The sequence below is a fragment of the Muntiacus reevesi genome, chromosome 2 (assembly GCF_963930625.1).
Source record: "Muntiacus reevesi chromosome 2, mMunRee1.1, whole genome shotgun sequence".
NCBI lineage: Eukaryota > Metazoa > Chordata > Mammalia > Artiodactyla > Cervidae > Muntiacus > Muntiacus reevesi.
The window spans coordinates 136386170-136404660 of record NC_089250.1 but is presented as its reverse complement, the minus strand read 5'-3'; the positions used below and the strand labels follow the sequence as shown (position 1 = coordinate 136404660).

The window sequence follows — 18491 nt, the reverse complement described above, 5'->3', positions numbered from 1 at the left end:
AGAAGAGAAAAAAAGAGGAAAAAAATTTTCTTCTTTCAATGTTTTAATTTTTGAGAAGAATTTTTTAGAATGGTAAGACTAGTCAAGGTCACATTCTCTAGGAAACTCTGAGGCTTTTGGGTGAAGGTTTAGATAGGGCCCCTGCTTGATAAATGAATTTAACACAAAGAGGAGCCAGGCCTGTGCTCAAAAGAGAAGCTGAATAGGGCTTGTTCTAAGTGATCAGGTATGATGCAGGATGATAAAGGCCCAATAAGCACAAGTCCTGGATTTTTCTGGAGTTTAATTATTTCAGATCATCAGGTCACCTGTTTTGACTTTTGGTTGAAAAAATATGGTCACTAAAGCAATGGGAGGCAGTAATTGTAAAGAAAATGTGGGTACTGTCCTCTGGGCATGTCAAGATGTGAGGGATAAGAGTTAAGCTTTAGAACTTGAGGTCTGGAGTCAAAATAGACCTGAGCTTTTTCATCCACTGGGCTTCCCAGTTGGCTTAGTGGTAAAGAATCCGCCTGCCAATGCAGGAGACAGAGGAGATGTGGGTTCGATCTGTGAGTCGGGAAGATCTCCTGGAGAAGGAAAAGGCAATCCACTCCAGTATTCTTGCCTGGAGAATCCCATGGACAGAGGAACCTGGCTGGCTACAGTTTGTGGGGTCGCAGAGTCAGACATGACTGAGTGACTAAGCACAACATGTAAATAAGTGATCAGACAGTATAAACATCATTGTCACCAGATGGTGAAGAAATTCTCTGAAACTATAGGTGTTGAAACTAATAATAATAATAATAATAATAATAATAATAATAATAATAAATCTGTACTCTCTAGCAGTTTGAAGATATATCACATTGATTTCTGCTCCCATTAGTGGGAACTCAAGATATGGAAAGAGGTAAGAAATGTCTGGATAGCAAGATCATTGTTGTTAGAAGCATGGGCTTAACACACTTTGTTTGACTCTCAGTATTAAGTGGAAAGGAGACAAAGAAATCTGTATGTGTGTAGACCTTCCAGATAAACCCATCAGCTTGTCAGTGTTAGCTTTGGATTTCATACATTGACCTCTATTACTTTACAGTTTATTAAAAATGCCCTTGTACTTGCTAATATAATTCTGATTAGTTAGGTAGGACAGCTGTTATTATCTCTGTTTTATTCTAGAGGAATCAAAGCCTGAGAAATTAAGAGCATGGGTTTTAGAGTCATATTGCTAAGATTTTATTCCTGGTTCTTCCACTTCCCAACAGTGTAGCCTAGGGTGAATTTCCCAGAGCCTCAGTATTTTTTGCCTGTGAAATGGGAGTAATGAAGCTCTATACCTCTTAGGATTGTATGAAGTTAGTCATTATGTAAACAAAGTACAGGCAAATAGTATGTGCTCAGTGAATATTTGTAATTATTATCTCCCAGGGCCAGGCAGCTAATAAATGGCAAAGTTAGTCTCTAAATTTAGATAATTGGATTTCATACTGCATGACTTTTCCACACATCACCTCCCATAATATTAATAACGTTGACTCTCTGCCACTGTGATGATGTATGATGCATAACACTAGGACAGGTGGTCTAATTTGTTTTTCCAAAAGTGGTAGGAGATCCATCTAAAGTATCCCTTTTGGTACAGTTGGCACACATATCTGTTTCTCGGCTTCCTCAATAACAGGACAGCTGTGGCTTCAGGACAGAGATACACCAAAAAGCTTGGGACTTTGTTGGAGCAAAGTGCTAAGGATACCAGTCTGCCACATGAGAAGTCCGAGACAACCTATAATAAACTGAAACAATGGGAGATTTGTAGTATAGTTGAAAAAGCACTCGAACTAGTAAGTTGGAAAACTCGAATTCTAATCTTGGATCCACCACTTATGGCTGTATCTTGTAACATTTTTGAGCCTCGGTTTCCACTTCTTTATTTATTATTTATTTTTCTAGCTTTATTGAGGTATAACTGACACCCACATATTTAACATAGGGATCCCAGTAGTCACCTTTGGTGCTGCCACCTGTTCATACAGTTTCTTTGTGGAAATGAAGAAAAGGTGCCTTTTCCTCTAGGCAGATAAAGGTCTGCCACTAAGAATCATGAGCCTGGTGAGCAGAGCCTGTGAGAGATTTCAGTCTCCACTAGCCTCCTTGGCCAGCTTTCTGGTGCACTGCAAAAGCAAACACGAGGGCCCTGTTAGTGCTATTTCTCCACAACAAGTGAGATAATAAGTTGGGAGTCTGGTAAAGTCTAATCCCCTCTGTGAATGTAAGGCACTGATATCACACAGTTTCAGATACCAGGATCTAAGGGTGACGTGGGTAGAAACATTGACCATTGCCCTTCCCTTTGGTTCTGGTGATCCTGGTGACTCATTAACTTGTTCAACACCTACTGCATATCTGTATAGAGACTATGGCCAAGAAAGATTTTGTCCATGTTTTCAGACCTGGACCAGCCTTGTTCTCTAGATCTAAGACTGAAATCAGTTCTTTTGATGATTCATCCTCTTGGGAGCAGTCATGTTGTTTTTAGAACATTCTGGAGTGGGACTGGATCCTGCCCATAGATGGAATCTGCAGTCTTTTGGTTAGAATTTATCTTTGGTCTTCAGGCAAAGGTCATTGAATAAAAGCTTTCTGTCAAGGGGAGAAAGGAAAGTTGTTCAGTCGCTCCATTGTGTGCGACTCTTTGTGACCCCATGGACTGCAGGATGCCAGGCTTCTCTGTCCTTCACCGTCTCCCAGAGCTTGCTTGAACTCATGCCCATTGAGTCAATAATGCCATGCAAACATTCTCATCCTCTTTCTCCCCCTTCTCCTGCCTTCAATCTTTCCTTGCATCAGGATCTTTTCCAATAAGTCAGCTCTTCACATCAGGTGGCCCAAGTATGGGAGGTTCACCTTCAGCATCAGTCCTAACGAATACTCAGGATTGACTTCATTTAGGATTGACTGGTTTGATCTCATTGCCGTCGAAGGGACTCTCAGGAGTCTTCTCCAACACCACAGTTCAAAAGCATTAATTTTTCAACCCGCAGCCTTTTTAATAGTCAGTCCAAATCTCACGTGACTACTGGAAAAACCATAGCTTTGACTATATGGACCTTTATCAGTAAAGGGATGTCTGCTTTTTAATACATTGTCTACGTTTGTCATAGTTTTTCTTCCAAGGAGCAAGCATGTTTTAATTTCATGGATGCAGTCACCATCTGCAGTGATTTTGGAGTCCAAGAAAGTACACTCTGTTACTATTTTCATTGTTTCCCATCTATTTGCCATTAAGTGATGGGACTAGATGCCATGATCTTATTTTTTTGAATGTTGAGTTTTAAGCCAGCTTTTTCACTCTCCTCTTTCAACTTCATCAAGAGACTCTTTAGTTCCTCTTTGCTTTCTGCCAAAAGGGTGGAGTCATCTGTGTATCTGAGATTATTGATATTTTTCCCGGCAGTCTTGATTACAGCTTGAGCTTCATCTAGCCTGGCATTTCATATGATATACTCTGCATACAAGTTAAATAAGCAGGGTGACTATATACAGCCTTGACATACTCTTTTCCCAATTTTGAACCAGTCGATTGTTCCGTGTCTGGTTCTAACTGTTGCTTCTTGACCTGCATACAGTTTGCTCAAGAGGCAAGTAAGTTCGTCTGGTATTCCCATCTGTTTAAGAATTTTCCACAGTTATTGTGATCCACACAGTCAAAGGTTTTTAGCATACTCAATGAAGCAGGAGTAGATGTTTTTCTGGAGCTGCCTTGCTTTTTCCATGATCCAATGGATGTTGGCAATTTGATCCCTGGTTCTTCTACCTTTTCTAAATCCAGCTTCTATGTCTAGAAGTTCTCAGTTCACATGAGATGACCTGGCTTGAAACATTTTTAGCATTACCTTGTTAGCATGTAAAATAAATGCAATTGTGTGGTAGTTTGAACATTCTTTGGCACTGCCTTTCTTTGGGGTTGGAAGGAAAACTGACCTTTTCCAGTCCAGTAGCCACTGCTGAGTTTTCCAGATTTGCTTGCATTTTTTTTTTTCAAGTTTCAGACTATTTATTCATCAGTGTAAATCCCAATACAATACACCAACATGATTCCGTGCATTTAGAGGGGAAATATTTCCTGGTTAAGTGGAAAATTGTGCGGATGGCTTCTGGAAGACCTTCATTCTAAGCAGCTTTAAGTGAAATATTTCATTTCGAAGCCTGGACCTTCTTTCTTCAGTTTGCTGTAATCTACGTTCACAGAGTAGAACTTGTACTGATCATTAGGACCTAGTTTGTTCCAGGGTTCTGGGTTAGTCTTTCTGTCGCAACTGACATCGGGATTGAACAATGCCAGGCGTGTGACATACAGTGCCGCTCCAGTCCCTCCTGCTCCAGTAAATATGAAGAGGGGGATCAAGCTAGGATGCTTCTTGGCCTGACCGATGATCTGGCGGAGCATGGTTGTGACAGAGGCCTCGAGCCCAAAATGAGAGAAAAACTAAGCTGCAAGGCCGGAGATTAAGCACTCCCAGATTTGCTTGCATATTGAGTACAGCAAGGATCATCTTTTAGGATTTTAAACAGCTCAGCTGGAATTCCTTCATCTCCACCAGCTTTGTTTGTAGTGAATCTTCCTAAGGCCCACTTGACTTCACATGCTAGGATCCTTGACTCTAAATGAGTGATCACATCATCGTGGTTATCTGGGTCATTAAGATCTTTTTTGTACAGTTTTTCTATGTATTCTTGTCAGTTCTTCTTAATATCTTCTGCTTCTGTTAGGTCTATACTGTTTCCGTCCTTTATTGTGTCCATCTCTGCATGAAATGTTCCCTTGATATCTAGCTTTCTTGAGAAGATGTCTAGTCTTTCGCATTCTGTTGTTTTCCTCTATTTCTTTGCGTCATTCACTTATGAAGGGTTTCTTATCTCTCCTTGCTATTCTTTGGAACTCTGAATTTAGATGGGTATATATTTCCTGTTTTTCCTTTGCATTTAGCTTCTCTCCTTTTCTCAGTTATTTGTAAGGCCTCCTCAGACAACCATTTTGCCTTTTTGCATTTTTTTTTCTTGGGGATGGTTTTGACCACTGCCTCCTGTACAATGTTATGAACCTCCGTCCATAGTTCTTCAGGTACTCTGTCTATTAGAGCTAATCCCTTGAATCTGTTTGTCACTTCCACTGTATAATCATAAGGAATTTGATTTAGGTCATACCTGAATGGCCGAGTGGTTTTCCCTACTTCCTTCAGTTTAAGTCTGAATTTTGCAATGAGTTCATGACCTGACCCGCAGTCAGCTCCCTGTCTTGTTTTTGCTGGACTATCTAGAGCTTCTGCATCTTCAGCTGTAAGAAATATAATCAATCTGATTTCAGTATTGTCCATCTGGTGAAGTCCACGTGTAGATTCGTCTCTTGTGTTGTTGGAAGAGGGTCATTGAATAAAAACTTTGTGTCAAAGGGAGAAAGGAAAGTTGCTGAACCATAATTTACTCTCTCTTCACACCCATGAAGCCCAAACTATCTGCTTGGCTGTTTATATCAAGTAGGACAAGAGACAAAACATGGTCCACTGGAGAAGGGAATGGCAAACCACTTTACTATTCTTGCCTTGAGAACCCCATGAACAGTATGAAAAGGCAAAAAGATAGGACACTGAAAGATGAACTCCCCAGGTCAGTGGGTGCCCAATATGCTACTGGAAATCAGTGGAGAAATAAGTCCAGAAAGAAAGAAGAGACGGAGCCAAAGTAACAATACCACCCAGTTATGGATATCACTGGTGATGGAAGTAAAGTCTGATGCTGTAAAGAGCAATATTGCATAGGAACCTGGAATGTTAGGTCCATGAATCAAGGCAACTTGGAAGTGATCAAACAGGAGATGGCAAGAGTGAACATTGACATTTTAGGAATCAGTGAACGAAACTGGACTGAAATGGGTAAATTTAACTCAGGCAACCATTATATCTACTGCTGTGGGCAAAAATCCTGTAGAAGAAATGGAGTAGCCATCATAGTCAACAAAAGAGTCCGAAATGCAGTACTTGGATGCAATCTAAAAAATGACAGAATGATCTCTGATCATTTCCAAGGCAAACTATTCAATATCACAGTAATCTAAGTCTGTGCCCCGACCAGTAACGCTAAATAAGCTGAACAGTTCTATGAAGACCTACAAGACCTTCTAGAACTAACACCAAAAAGTTGTTCTTTTCATTATAGGGGACTGGAATGCAAAAGAAGTCAAGAAATACCTGAAGTAACAGGCAAATTTGCCTTGGAGTACAGAATGAAGCAGGGCAAAGGTTAGTAGAGTTTTGCCAAGAGAACACACTGGTCATAGCAAACACCCTCTTGCAACAACACAAGAGAAGACTCTACACATGGACATCACCATGTGGTCAATACCGAAATCAGATTGATTATATTCTTTGCAGTCAAAGATGGAGAAGCTCTATACAGCCAGCAGAAACAAGACTGGGACATGACTGTGGCTCAGATCATGAACTCCTTATTGCCTAATTCAGACTGAAATTGAAGAAAGTAGGGAAAACCACAAGACCATTCAGATATGACCTAAATCAAATCCCTGATGATTATATAGCGGAAGTGACAAACAGATTCAAGGGATGAGATCTGTCAGACAGAGTGCCTGAAGAACTATGGACGGAGGTTCTTGACATTGTACAGGAGGCAGGGATCAAGACCATTTCCAGGAAAAAGAAATGCAAAAAGGCAAAATGGTTGTCTGAGGAGGCCTTACAGATAGCTGTGAAAAGGAAAGAAGTGAAAGGCAAAGGAGAAAAGGAAAGATATACCCATTTGAATGCAGAGTTCCAAAGAATAGCAAAGAGAGATAAGAAAGCCTTCCTCAGTGATTAATGCAAAGAAATGAAGGAAAACAATAAAATGGGAAAGATTAGAGATCTCTTCAAGAAAGCTAGAGATACCAAGGGAACATTTCATGCAGAGATGGGCACAATAAAGTACAGAAATGGTATGGACATAACAGAAGCTGAAGATATTAAGAAGAGGTGGCAAAAATACACAGAAGAACTATACAAAAAAGATCTTCATGACCCAGATAATCATGACAGTGTGATCACTCACCTAGAGCCAGACCTGGAAATCAAATGGGCCTTAGGAAGCATCACTATGAACAAAGCTAGTGGAGATCATGGAATTCCAGTTCAAATCCTAAAAGATGATGCTGTGAAAGTGCTGCACTCAATATGCCAGCAAATTTGGAAAACTCAGTAATGGCCATAGGACTGGAAAAGGTCGGTTTTCACTCCAATCCTAAAGAAAGGCAATGCCAAAGAATGCTCAAACTACCACTCAATTGGGCTCATTTCACACGCTAGCAAAGTAATGCTTAAAATTCTCCAAGCCAGGCTTCAGCAATACATGAACCGTGAACTTCCAGATGTTGAAGCTGGATTTAGAAAAGGCAGAGGAACAGGAGATCAAATTGCCAACATCCACTGGATTATTGACAAAGCAAGAGAGTTCCAGAAAAAATCTACTTATGCTTTAGTGACTATGCCAAAGCCTTTGACTGTGTGGATCACAACAAACTGTGGAAAATTCTTAAACAGATGGGAATACCAGACTTTCTGATGTGCCTCCTGAGAAATATGTATTCAGGTCAGGAGGCAACAGTTAGAACTGGACATGAAACAACAGACTGGTTCCAAGTAGGGAAAGGAGTACGTTAAGGCTGTATATTGTCACCCTGCTTATTTAACTTATATGCAGAGTACATCATGAGAAATGCTGGGATGGATAAGCACAAGCTGGAATCAAGACTGCCGGGAGAAATGTCAATAACCTCAGATATGCAGATGACACCACCCTTATGGCAGAAAGCAAAGAAGAACTAAAGAGCCTCTTAATGAAAGTGGAAGAGGAGAGGGGAGAAAACTGGCTTAAAACTCAACATTCAAAAAATGAAGATCATGGCATCTGGTCCCATCACTTCATGGCAAATAGATGGGGAAGCAGTGGAAGCAGTGAGAGACTTTATTTTTGGGGGGCTCCAAAATCACTGCAGATGGTGACTGCAGCCATGAAATTAAAAGATGCTTGCTTCTTGGAAGAAAAGCTATGACCAACCTAGATAGCATATTAAAAAGCAGAGACATTAGTTTGCCTACAAAGGTCCATCTAGTGAAAGCTATGGTTTTTCCAGTAGCCATGTATGGATGTGAGAGATGGACCATAAAGAAAGCTGAGCATAGAAGAATTGATGCTTTTGAACTGTGGTGTTGGAGAAAACTCTTGAGAGTCCCTTGGACTGCAAGAAGATCCAATCAGTCCATCCTAAAGGAAATCAGTCCTGAATATTCATTGGAAGGACTGATGTTGAAGCTGAAACTCCAATCCTTTGGCCACCTGATGTGAAGAGCTGACTCTTTGAAAAGACCCTGCTGCTGGGAAAGATTGAAGGTGGGAGGAGAAGGGCATGACAGAGGATGAGATGGTTGGATGGCATCATAGACTCAATGGACATGAGTTTGAGTAAACTCTGGGAGTTGGTGATGGACAGGGAAGTCTGGCATCCTGCAGTCCTTGGGGTCACCAAGAGTTGGACAAGAATGAGCAACTGGACTGAACTGAATTGAGGGCAAGAGACTCTGCTTGTTTGAGTCACTAATTAGAAGACAATTTAGAGTCAGACAAACCTGAAATTAAGTCTAGTTCAAACTAATTTTGTTACTTCGGACAGGTAAATCACCTTAAGTTTCCATTTTCCTGTCTCAAATTAGGGACAATAACAGTACTTACTGCATAGATTTATTACATAGGTTAAATGAACTAGTAAGCAGAAAGCGTTTGGCACACTGTGTATGTGCCATAAATGTTACCTCTTATTACAAGGCTCCTTGCAAGAGTCTCTACCTGTTTTTGAGAGAGAACAGAGGCATGAGTTCTAGTGCCTTCTCTTAAAAAACTTAAGAGTTCTGGTTGAGGAGTTAACATAATTATACCAGAAAAGGTAAATAGAAACGCACAGCTATAAATGTGTGGTACAGATTAATGCTCTTTTTAGGAACTGGGGTTTGAACTCGGCCCCAAAGAAAGGTAAAATTAGAATAAGTAGAGAGGATGAGAAGGGTACACCATATGGGACCAGTAGCATCAGTAGGGTTCAGTAGACATATTTACCTGGAGAAGCGGGGCCAATGCTGTCTAATAACATAGGTTTGGGTTAGAAGGGGAGAGTTTTAAATGCTAAGGTAAATGTTTGCTCTTTCCCAATAGATAACTATGAGTGATGTGGTAAAACTGAACATGAAATTTTCCACCTGGCAATTGGAATGCTTTTGGGAAAATGCTTAAAGCTGTAGCTAAACCTTTGGGGATGGAGGTTGAAATTCTGGAAGCTGGTGATACTTCTGCAGCAGCTCCTCAAGAGGTGCCTGTTGACTCCAGTCTAATGAGGGCAACTTGTGAACAGCATTTAAAATGAAATGGTGAATCTGTCAGGAGATTTGAAGAACAACTTAAAAATTAGGTAGGGTTTGCTTTTTTGAAGTCTTCTGAAAGAGCTCATGGCCTTTCACAATAGTATTTTAAGATGAAAAATTTAAATATAAAATGGCAGTTATTTTAGGGAAAGAAGAACTAACTCATATAAAGATTAATTATATTTTCTGAAATCATTCTGCAATTTTTGCAGTCTCCAGAAGGTTCTTGTAAGTGAGTTACCATGACAAGAGAAGGAAAAGGATGAGGCTGTAGTTGACTGAAGGAAGGTGCATGCATGTTCCATCGCTCAGTCGTGTCCAACTCTTTGCCGCCCTATGGACTGTAGCTGGCCAGGCTCCTCTGTACATTGGATGAAGGAAGGTATGCTGTATCAAAAACAGTTTGTAGAGGAGAGTACCTTGTGGTTCAGTTCAGTTCAGTCGCTCAGTCGTGCCTGACTCTTTGTTACCCCATGAATCGCAGCACGCCAGGCCTCCCTGTCCATCACTAACTCCCGAAGTTTACTCAAACTCATGCCCATCGAGTCCGTGATGCCATCCAGCCATCTCATCCTCTGTCATCCCCTTCTCCTCCTGCCCTCAATCCCTCCCAGCATCAGGGTCTTTTCCAATGAGTCAACTCTTTGCATGAAGTGGCCAAAGTATTGGAGTTTCAGCTTCAGTATCAGTCCTTCCAGTGAACACCCAGGACTGATCTCCTTTAGGATGGACTGGTTGGATCTCCTTGCAGTTCAAGGGACCCTCAAGAGTCTTCTCCAACACCACAGTTCAAAAGCATCAATTTTTCGGCACTCAGCTTTCTTCACAGTCCAACTCTCACATCCATACATGACCACTGGAAACACCATAGCCTTGACCAGATGGACCTTTGTTGGCAAAGTAATGTCTCTGCTTTTTAATATGCTATGTAGGTTGGTCATGACTTTCCTTCCAAGGAGTAAGCGTCTTTTAATTTCATGGCTGCAGTCACCATCCGCAGTGATTTTGGAGCCTAAAAAAATAAAGTCTGACACTGTTTCCACTGTCTGCCCGTCTATTTCCCATGAGGTGATGGGACCAGATACCATGATCTTAGTTTTTTGAATGTGGTTAGGAGGCTCAATTTGCCATTGGATTAAATCTAAAAATAGTTTGGGTTGGTTTTTTAAGAAAACAAATTTAGTTCCTGTTTATGTTTACAAAGTTTTGATGCATAAAACTTTTTATGTAAAATATCTTGGTCTACTGAACATTATTCAGACCCACGATTAACATGGGTACTTGAAATATTTATGAAAATTAGGGGTTTTTTAATTGAAATATAATTGCATATAACATTATATTACTTTCATGTGTATAACATAATGGTTTGATATTTGATCATTGCAAAATGATCACCACAGTAAATCTAGTTAACATTCATCATCACTAATAGTTAAAATTTTTTTTCTTGTGATGGGAACTTTAAAGATCTATTTTCTTAGCTACTTTCGAATATACAATACAGTCTTATTAACCATAATCCCTGTGCTATATATTACATTTTATAATTAGAGGTTTGTACCTTTTGGCAACCTCCATGAATATTAGGTTTTAGATTTAGTATGGTTGAAGTCTAGAAACATAGGGAACATAGATGAAGTCTGTTCATCTTTTTTTCTCTAAGGGAATACACGTGCTCAGTTTCTAAGTCGTCTCTGATTCTTGATGACCCCATGGACTGTAGCCAACCAGGCTCCTCTGTCTAAGGGATTTTCCAAGCAAGAATACTGGAGTGGGTTGCCATTTCCTCCTCCAAGGGATCTTGATGAGCCAGGGATCGAACCCATGTCTCCTGCTTTTCCTGCATTGGCAGGCGGATTCTTTACACTGAGCCATCTGGAAACACACACGTACGCATTTACATGTCATTCTTTGAAATGAAATCTCCAACAAACATAGGATGTAAGTACATAACCATATCTTTACTATTTGATCATCACATGAAATTACGATAAATAAGAACGATAAAGTAGTAAACATTAGGATGCTCAAAGAGACTTAATCTTATTTTCTAAATCAAGAGTAGAGACATCTTTCTACATTAGGTTATCATCAGAACAGTAACTATATTATTCTTTTTTGTATCAGTTCAGTTCAGTCACTCAGTCCTGTGTCAGACTCTTTGAGACCCCATGGATTGCATACACTATTCATACACTGTTTTCATATTAGAAGCTTAATTCTTTGGGAAATACAAACTGCTGAAGCTTAAAAATTTTGCTAATATGTATCAGATGCTTTAATGCTATGCCTTTCATCAAGTCCTGTTTTCTTTAGAAATATAACTTTAAGGAAACAGAAGTTTGCAAAATAATGAAAATTTATAAACAAATGTCCTACAACAGGAGAAAGGGTGAATTAATCTCACCAAATTTAAGTATGGAATATCTTCATTAAACATTAAATATCATGTCTTTAAACTAGTTTTTTTGAAATGCCTTTAATGGCAGGAGAATTTCACTTCGTCTAAAGTTAAGAAAGTACTTTTAGTTTCTAAATTGAAGTACAATATATTTTCTCCTTTGATTTATCTCTACATTACAGGCCTGGAGCCTGAATTCCAAAGATGAATATGGTCCTGATCCTGGAGCTTTTGGAGGAAAGACAGAAGTGTAAACAGATAATACTCAAGTATGAAGAATATTATGATAGAGATATGTGTGTGGGACAGAGGTGTATATAAAGAAAGGAGTGGGCACTTTTGCCTACTTGGTCAGGGTCAGCTCTCTTGGGTGAGTAGGAACAGGTTATCAAGAGGTACAAAGGTATTTCAGGCAGAAGGAATATGTGCATAGGCATTATACTACACAGCACAGTCCATCCAGGGACCTGTAGCAGTAATTTGGTATGGCTGTGAAGAAGAGTAGAAGATTAAGGTTGTATTGTATCCTCTTGGAAAGGGAAAAGTAATTAGAGTTTAGAAAGGGGCATAAAATGGTAAAACTGTGGATGATTACTCAGGCTTTAGTGTGGAGGCCACATTTGGAAGAGTGCTTATGAGAGACATTCCCTAGAGAAGGAAATGGCAACCCACTCCAGTATTCTTGCCTGTAAAATCCCATGGACAGAGGAGTCTGGCAGGTTACAGTCTGGGGGGTCACAAAGAGTCGGACAGGACTGAGTGGCTGAGCACAGCAATGAGAGACATTAGGATGTTACTGCCACAGTTTAGGTGAAACATAGTGTTGCCTGTGACTGCAGAGGGGGAAATGTTAAGCAGACATTTGAAAGTGAAAGTGGCTCACTTGTGTCCGACTCTTTGTGACCCCGTGGACTATACAGTACATGGAATTCTCCAGGCCAGAATACTAGAGAGGGTGGCCATTTCCTTCTCCAGGGATCTTCCCGGCCCAGGGATTGAACCCAGGTCTCCTGCATTGCAGGCGGATTCTTTACCAGCTGAGCCACAAGGGAAGCAGAAATTTAGGAGGCAAAATTGAGAAGTTTTAGTGACCAATCCCTGATAGCTCAGTTGGTAAAGAATCCGCCTGCAATACAGGAGACCCTGGTTCGATTCCTGAGTCGGGAAGATTGCCTAGAGAAGTGATAGGCTACCCATTCCAGTATTCTTGGGCTTCCCTTGTGGAATCAGTTCTGAATATTCATTGGAAGGACTGGTGCAAAAGCTGCAATTTCATGGACTACACAGTCCATGGGGTCTTAAAGAGTTGGACACAACTGAGCAACTTTCACTAGTGACCAATTGGACTTGTCCATCAGTGAGGTGGAAGAGAAAGGACGAAATCATGTCTAGATTCTTAACTTGATTGACTACATGTTTGGTGGTACCATTTAACAGGATTTAGATAAGTAAACCAGGAATATAGGCAGAAGCACATTTGTGGGAGAAGTGCTATAGGATCGTAAGAGAAGTTGTTGTTTAAATAGCGGTTTGGAACTTAGTAAAAAGATTTGTTCTGGAAACCTAGATACTGGGGAACTCAGTTTTCCAGTTCATGAATGTAGCACTTTCTTTTGGAGAGAGCAGAATTAGGAGAACTCTGGGGGAAACTGTATTTAGAGGCCAAGAGAACTGAGAATAAACTTCAGAAGTGAAGAACCAGGAGAGCAGTATCTTCACAGACAATGGAATATTGTATTAGTTTGCTACTGCTCTGTAACAAAGTACCACAAGCTTAATGGCTTAAAGAAACTCCATTCATTTATTAATTTGTAGTTCTTTATGACTGGGGTTCTCTGTTTAGGGTGTCAGATTCACTTTCAGGTTCATTCTTCATGTTGGCTGAATTGCCTTTGCAGGACTAGGGTTCCTATTTTCCTTCTAGCTTGGATCTTTGGAGGGCCACCTTAGAATTCTGCCTACTACAAGAGTGTTATGAAGGATAAATGGCAAATAAAATAAGAATTGAAAAGTTGTCAGTTGGTCATTGATGAGTAAGATCAGTAGCCAGAGCAATTTTTGTAGGATGGTAGGGCAGAAGCTAGATGCAGTAAATTTAGGGAGTCAACTGGAAGTCAAAGGAAGTAAAGCTTGGATTTAGAGGTTTCTTTTAAGTAGCTTCTCTAGAATGGGAAGGAAAAGCCTGGACATAATTAACTCATGAAATAAATCTCAAGGAAACAAGATAAAATGAACTCTAGACTACAGATGTAGGGATTAATGTGGACTTGTAGGGGAACTCAGTTTCTTTTGAGGCAGGAGGAAAGCAAGTATGGGTGGGAATATGGGTAAATTTGTAAAGAGGGAGGGAGGCAGCTGAGAAATTAAGAAATTACTGCATAATATCCTCAGTTTTTCCATAGAGGTTAGAGACAGGGTCAATAAAAAGTAGGTGAAGTTTTGGAATTGCTACTTTGCAGCTAGGTTTTTCATAAAATTGTTAAATGAATGAGTGAACAAAATTAAAACTAATGGACAGAGAGGCAAGAAGCATAAAGAACCCCAGATGCTCTTCAGAGTGCTCACCAAACCACACCTGAGTCACCTGGCTTCCTTTTGCTCCCTTTCTTTTGTTCCATTCTCAAACTTACTCTGATCTAGAATTGCTTGACAAGTCCTTCCTCAGATGCTATGGACTTCCTGCATGTAAATTGCCTTAGGCTATGACAATCTTAGAAGTTTTCTAGATGACTTAGGGGATATCTTATTTATCATAGTTGACCAGAATGGTTTTTCCTTCCTTAGGCTGTGCGGCCTTTGAAGTCAAGGGATTTTGCTTTGTGTGTGTGTGTGTGTGTGTGTGTGTGTGCCTACCTCTAATACTGGTCTGACACATAGGAATCCCACCTCCCTCCACTGGCCCCCTAGTTCATTTCTCTAGCTTCAATGACCCAGACTTCAGACTCCCCTTCCTACTGGGCCAGATTTTGCGGTTTTCTCCTTTACTTTAGAGAAGATAGTTAACCTTTGCACATACATGTATATATTTTTTTTATAATTCTTTTTTTTTTCATTTATTTTTATTAGTTGAAGGCTAATTACAGTATTGTAGTGGTTTTTGTCATACATTGACATGAATCAGCCATGGATTTACATGTATTCCCCATCCCAATCCCCCCTCCCACCTCCATCTCCATCTGATTCCTCTGGGTCTTCCCAGTGCACCAGGCCCGAGCCCAATACAATATACTAACGCATATATATGGAATATATGTTTTATACAGTTAAAGAAAGTACAACAAAAAATGAGCTTCCCTGGTGGCTCAGTCAGTAAAGAATCCGCCTGCAATGCAGGAGACGCAGGTTCGGTCCTCCATCAGGAAAATCCCCTGGAGAATGGAATGGCTATCCACTCCAGTGTTCTTGCCTAGAGAATCCTATGGACAGAGGAGCCTGATGGGCTACAGTCCATAGGGTTGCAAAGAATGGGGCATGATTGAACAACTAACACTTTCACTTTCATAACAGAAAAACAGAAAAGTACAAAAATCATATGTCCTGTTTTCTGAATTTTTAAAGTAAATATACATGTGTAACAGAGTGTATCATCAGTATCCCCGCAGCCCCCTTTAATATCCCCCATAAATCATTATTTCTCTGCAAAAGTTACCAGTACACTATTTTCTGGACCCATAAATTAGTTTTATTAGAACTTTATATAAGTGGAATCATATATATTCTTACATGGTATACTTTCTTTCACTTAGCATTGCATTCATGCAGTTCATCTAGGTTGTTCTATAAAGTTGGAGTCTCTTCATTATCTTTGCCTTATGATATTCCATTATATGACTCTATCACGACTTACTTATTCAGTCTGCTATAAATGGATATTTGGGTTGTTTCCAGGTTTGGGCTATTATGAACATGTTGTTTTGAGCATGTATTTTGGTGAACATCTGTTGCCATGTTTATTGTGTATATATCTAGATGCAGAATTGCTGGGTCATAAGGTGTGTGGAATGGGCGAATTTTATTCAGATGACCATTATATCTACTGCTGTGAACAAGAATCCCTTAGAAGAAATGGAGTAGCCCTCTGAGTCAGCAAATGAGTCTGAAATGTAGTACTTGGGTGCAATCTCAAAAACGACAGAATGATCTTGGTTCGTTTCCAAGGCAAGTCATTCAGTATCATAGTAATCTTAAGTCTATGCCTCAACCACTAATGCTGAAGAAACTGAAGTTGAACAGTTCTATGAAGACCTACAAGATATCTAGAACTAACACCAAAGAAAGATGTCCTTTTCATCATAGGAGACTGGAGTGCAGAAGTTGGAAGTCAAGAGATACCTGGAGTTAACAGGGAAGTTTGGCCTTAGAATACAAAAAGAAGCAGGGCAAAGGCTAACAGTTTTGCCAAGAGAATGCACTGGTCATAGCAAAGCACCCTCTTCCAACACAAGAGACAATTCTACACATAGACATCACCAGATGGTCAATACCGAAATCAGACTGATTTTCTTCTTTGTAGCCAAAGATGGAGAAGCTCTATAGTCAGAAAAACAAGAAAGGGAGCTGACTGTGGCTCATATCATGAACTCCTTATCGCCAAAATCAGACTTAAATTGAAGAAAGTAGGGAAAACCACTCAGCCATTCAGGTATGGCCTAAATGAAATCCCTTATGATTATATAGTGGAAGTGACAAACAGATTCAAGGGATTAGATCTGATAGAGTACCTGAAGAACTATGGATGGAGGTTTGTACCACTGTACAGGAGGTGGTGATCAAAACCATCCCCAAGAAAAAAAATGCAAAAAGGCAAAATGGTTGTGTGAGGAGGCCTTACAAATAGCTGAGAAAAGAGCAGCGAATGGCAAAGGAGAAAAGGAAAGTTATACTTATCTGAGTTCAGTGTTCCAAAGAATAGCAAGAAGAGATAAAAAAGCCTTTTTAAAGTGAACAATGAAAAGAAATAGAGGAAAACAATGGAATGGGAAAGACTAGAGATCTCTTCAAGAAAATTAGAGATAACAAGGGAACATTTCATGCAGAGATGGGTACAATAAAGGACAGAAATGGTATGGACCTAACAGAAGCTGAAGATATTAAGAAGAGGTGGCAAGAATACACAGAACCATGATGGTGTGATCACTCACCTAGAGCCAGACATTCTGGAGTGTGAAGTCAAGGGGGCCATAGGAAGCATCACTATGAACAAAGCTAGTGGAGGTGATGGAATTCCAGGTGAGCTATTTCAAATCCTAAAAGTTGATGCTGTCAGAGTGCTGCATTCAATATGCCAGCAAATAGAAGACTAAGCAATGGCCACAGGACTGGAAAAAGTCAGTTTTCATTCCATTTCCTAAGAAGGGCAATGCCAAAGAATGTTCAAACTGCCACACAATTACACTTACTTCACATACTAGCAAGGTAATACTCAAAATCTTTCAAACTATAAGCACTTCATCAGTATGTGAACCAAGAACTTCTAGGTATAGAAGCTGGATTTAGAAAAGGCAGAAGAACCAGACATCCAATTGCCAACATCTGTTGAATCATAAAATAGCAAGAGAATTCCAGAAAAACATCTACTTCTGCTTCACTGACTGTGCTAAAGCCTTTGACTGTGTGGATCACAACAAACTGTGGAAAATTCTTAAACAGATGGGAATATCAGACGACCTTACTTGAGTCCTGAGAAACCAGTATGCAGGTCAAGAAGAAACAGTTAAAACCAGACATGGAACAATGGACTGGTTCAAAATTGGGAAAGGTGTATGTCAAGGCTGTATACTGTATTTAACGTGTGTGCAGAGTACATCATGAGAAATGCTGGACTGGGTTAAGCACAAGCTGGAATCAAGATTGGTGGGAGAAATATCAACAACCTCAGGTATGCAGATGACACCACCCTTATGGCAGAAAGCAAAGAGGAATTAAAGAGCCTCTTGATGAAGGCGAAAGAAGAAAGTGAAAAAGCTGGTTTAAATCTCAACTTTCAAAAAACGAAGCTCATGGCATCTGGTCCCATCACTTAATTGCAAATAGTTAGGGAAACAATGAAAACAGTAAGAGTGTATTTTCTTGGGCTCCAGAAATCACTGTGGACTGTACTTCAGCCATGAAATTAAAGATGCTTACTCCTTGGAAGAAAAGCTATGACAGACCTAGACATTAGGTTAAATTATTAAAAAGCAGAGACATTACTTTGCTGGCAATGGGCCATATAGTGAAAGCTATGGTTTTTCCAGTAATCATATATGGATGTGAGAACTGGACAATAAAAAAGCTAAAGACTGAAGAATTGATGCTTTCGAACTGTGGTCCTGGAGAAGACTCTTCAGCATCCCTTAGATTGCAAGGAAACCAAACCAGTCAGTCCTAAAAGAAATAAACCCTGAATATTCATTGGAAGGACTGATGCTAAAGCTGAAGCTCCAATACTTTGGCCACCTGATGGGAACAGCCGATTCATTGGAAAAGACCCTGATGCTGGGAAAGATTGAAGGCAGGAAAAGAAGGGATGACAGAGGATATGGTGGTTGGATGGCATCACTGACTCAATGGACTTGGGTTTGAGCAAACTCCAGGAGATAGTGAAGGACAGGGAAGCCTGGTGTGCTGCAGTCCATGGGTTCGCGGAGTCGAACACGACT

At 40.1% G+C, this 18491-nt stretch overlaps 1 protein-coding gene and 1 pseudogene across 3 annotated transcripts in view; one reads left to right on the top strand and one right to left on the bottom strand.

Moving 5' to 3' along the window:
* Nucleotides 1–18491, top strand: part of CPEB3 (cytoplasmic polyadenylation element binding protein 3) — a 194286-nt gene that overhangs the window by 20718 nt on the left and 155077 nt on the right. The gene's annotated exons all lie outside the window — the stretch shown is intronic.
* LOC136158228 (cytochrome c oxidase subunit NDUFA4 pseudogene) lies at nucleotides 4014–4495 on the bottom strand (annotated as a pseudogene).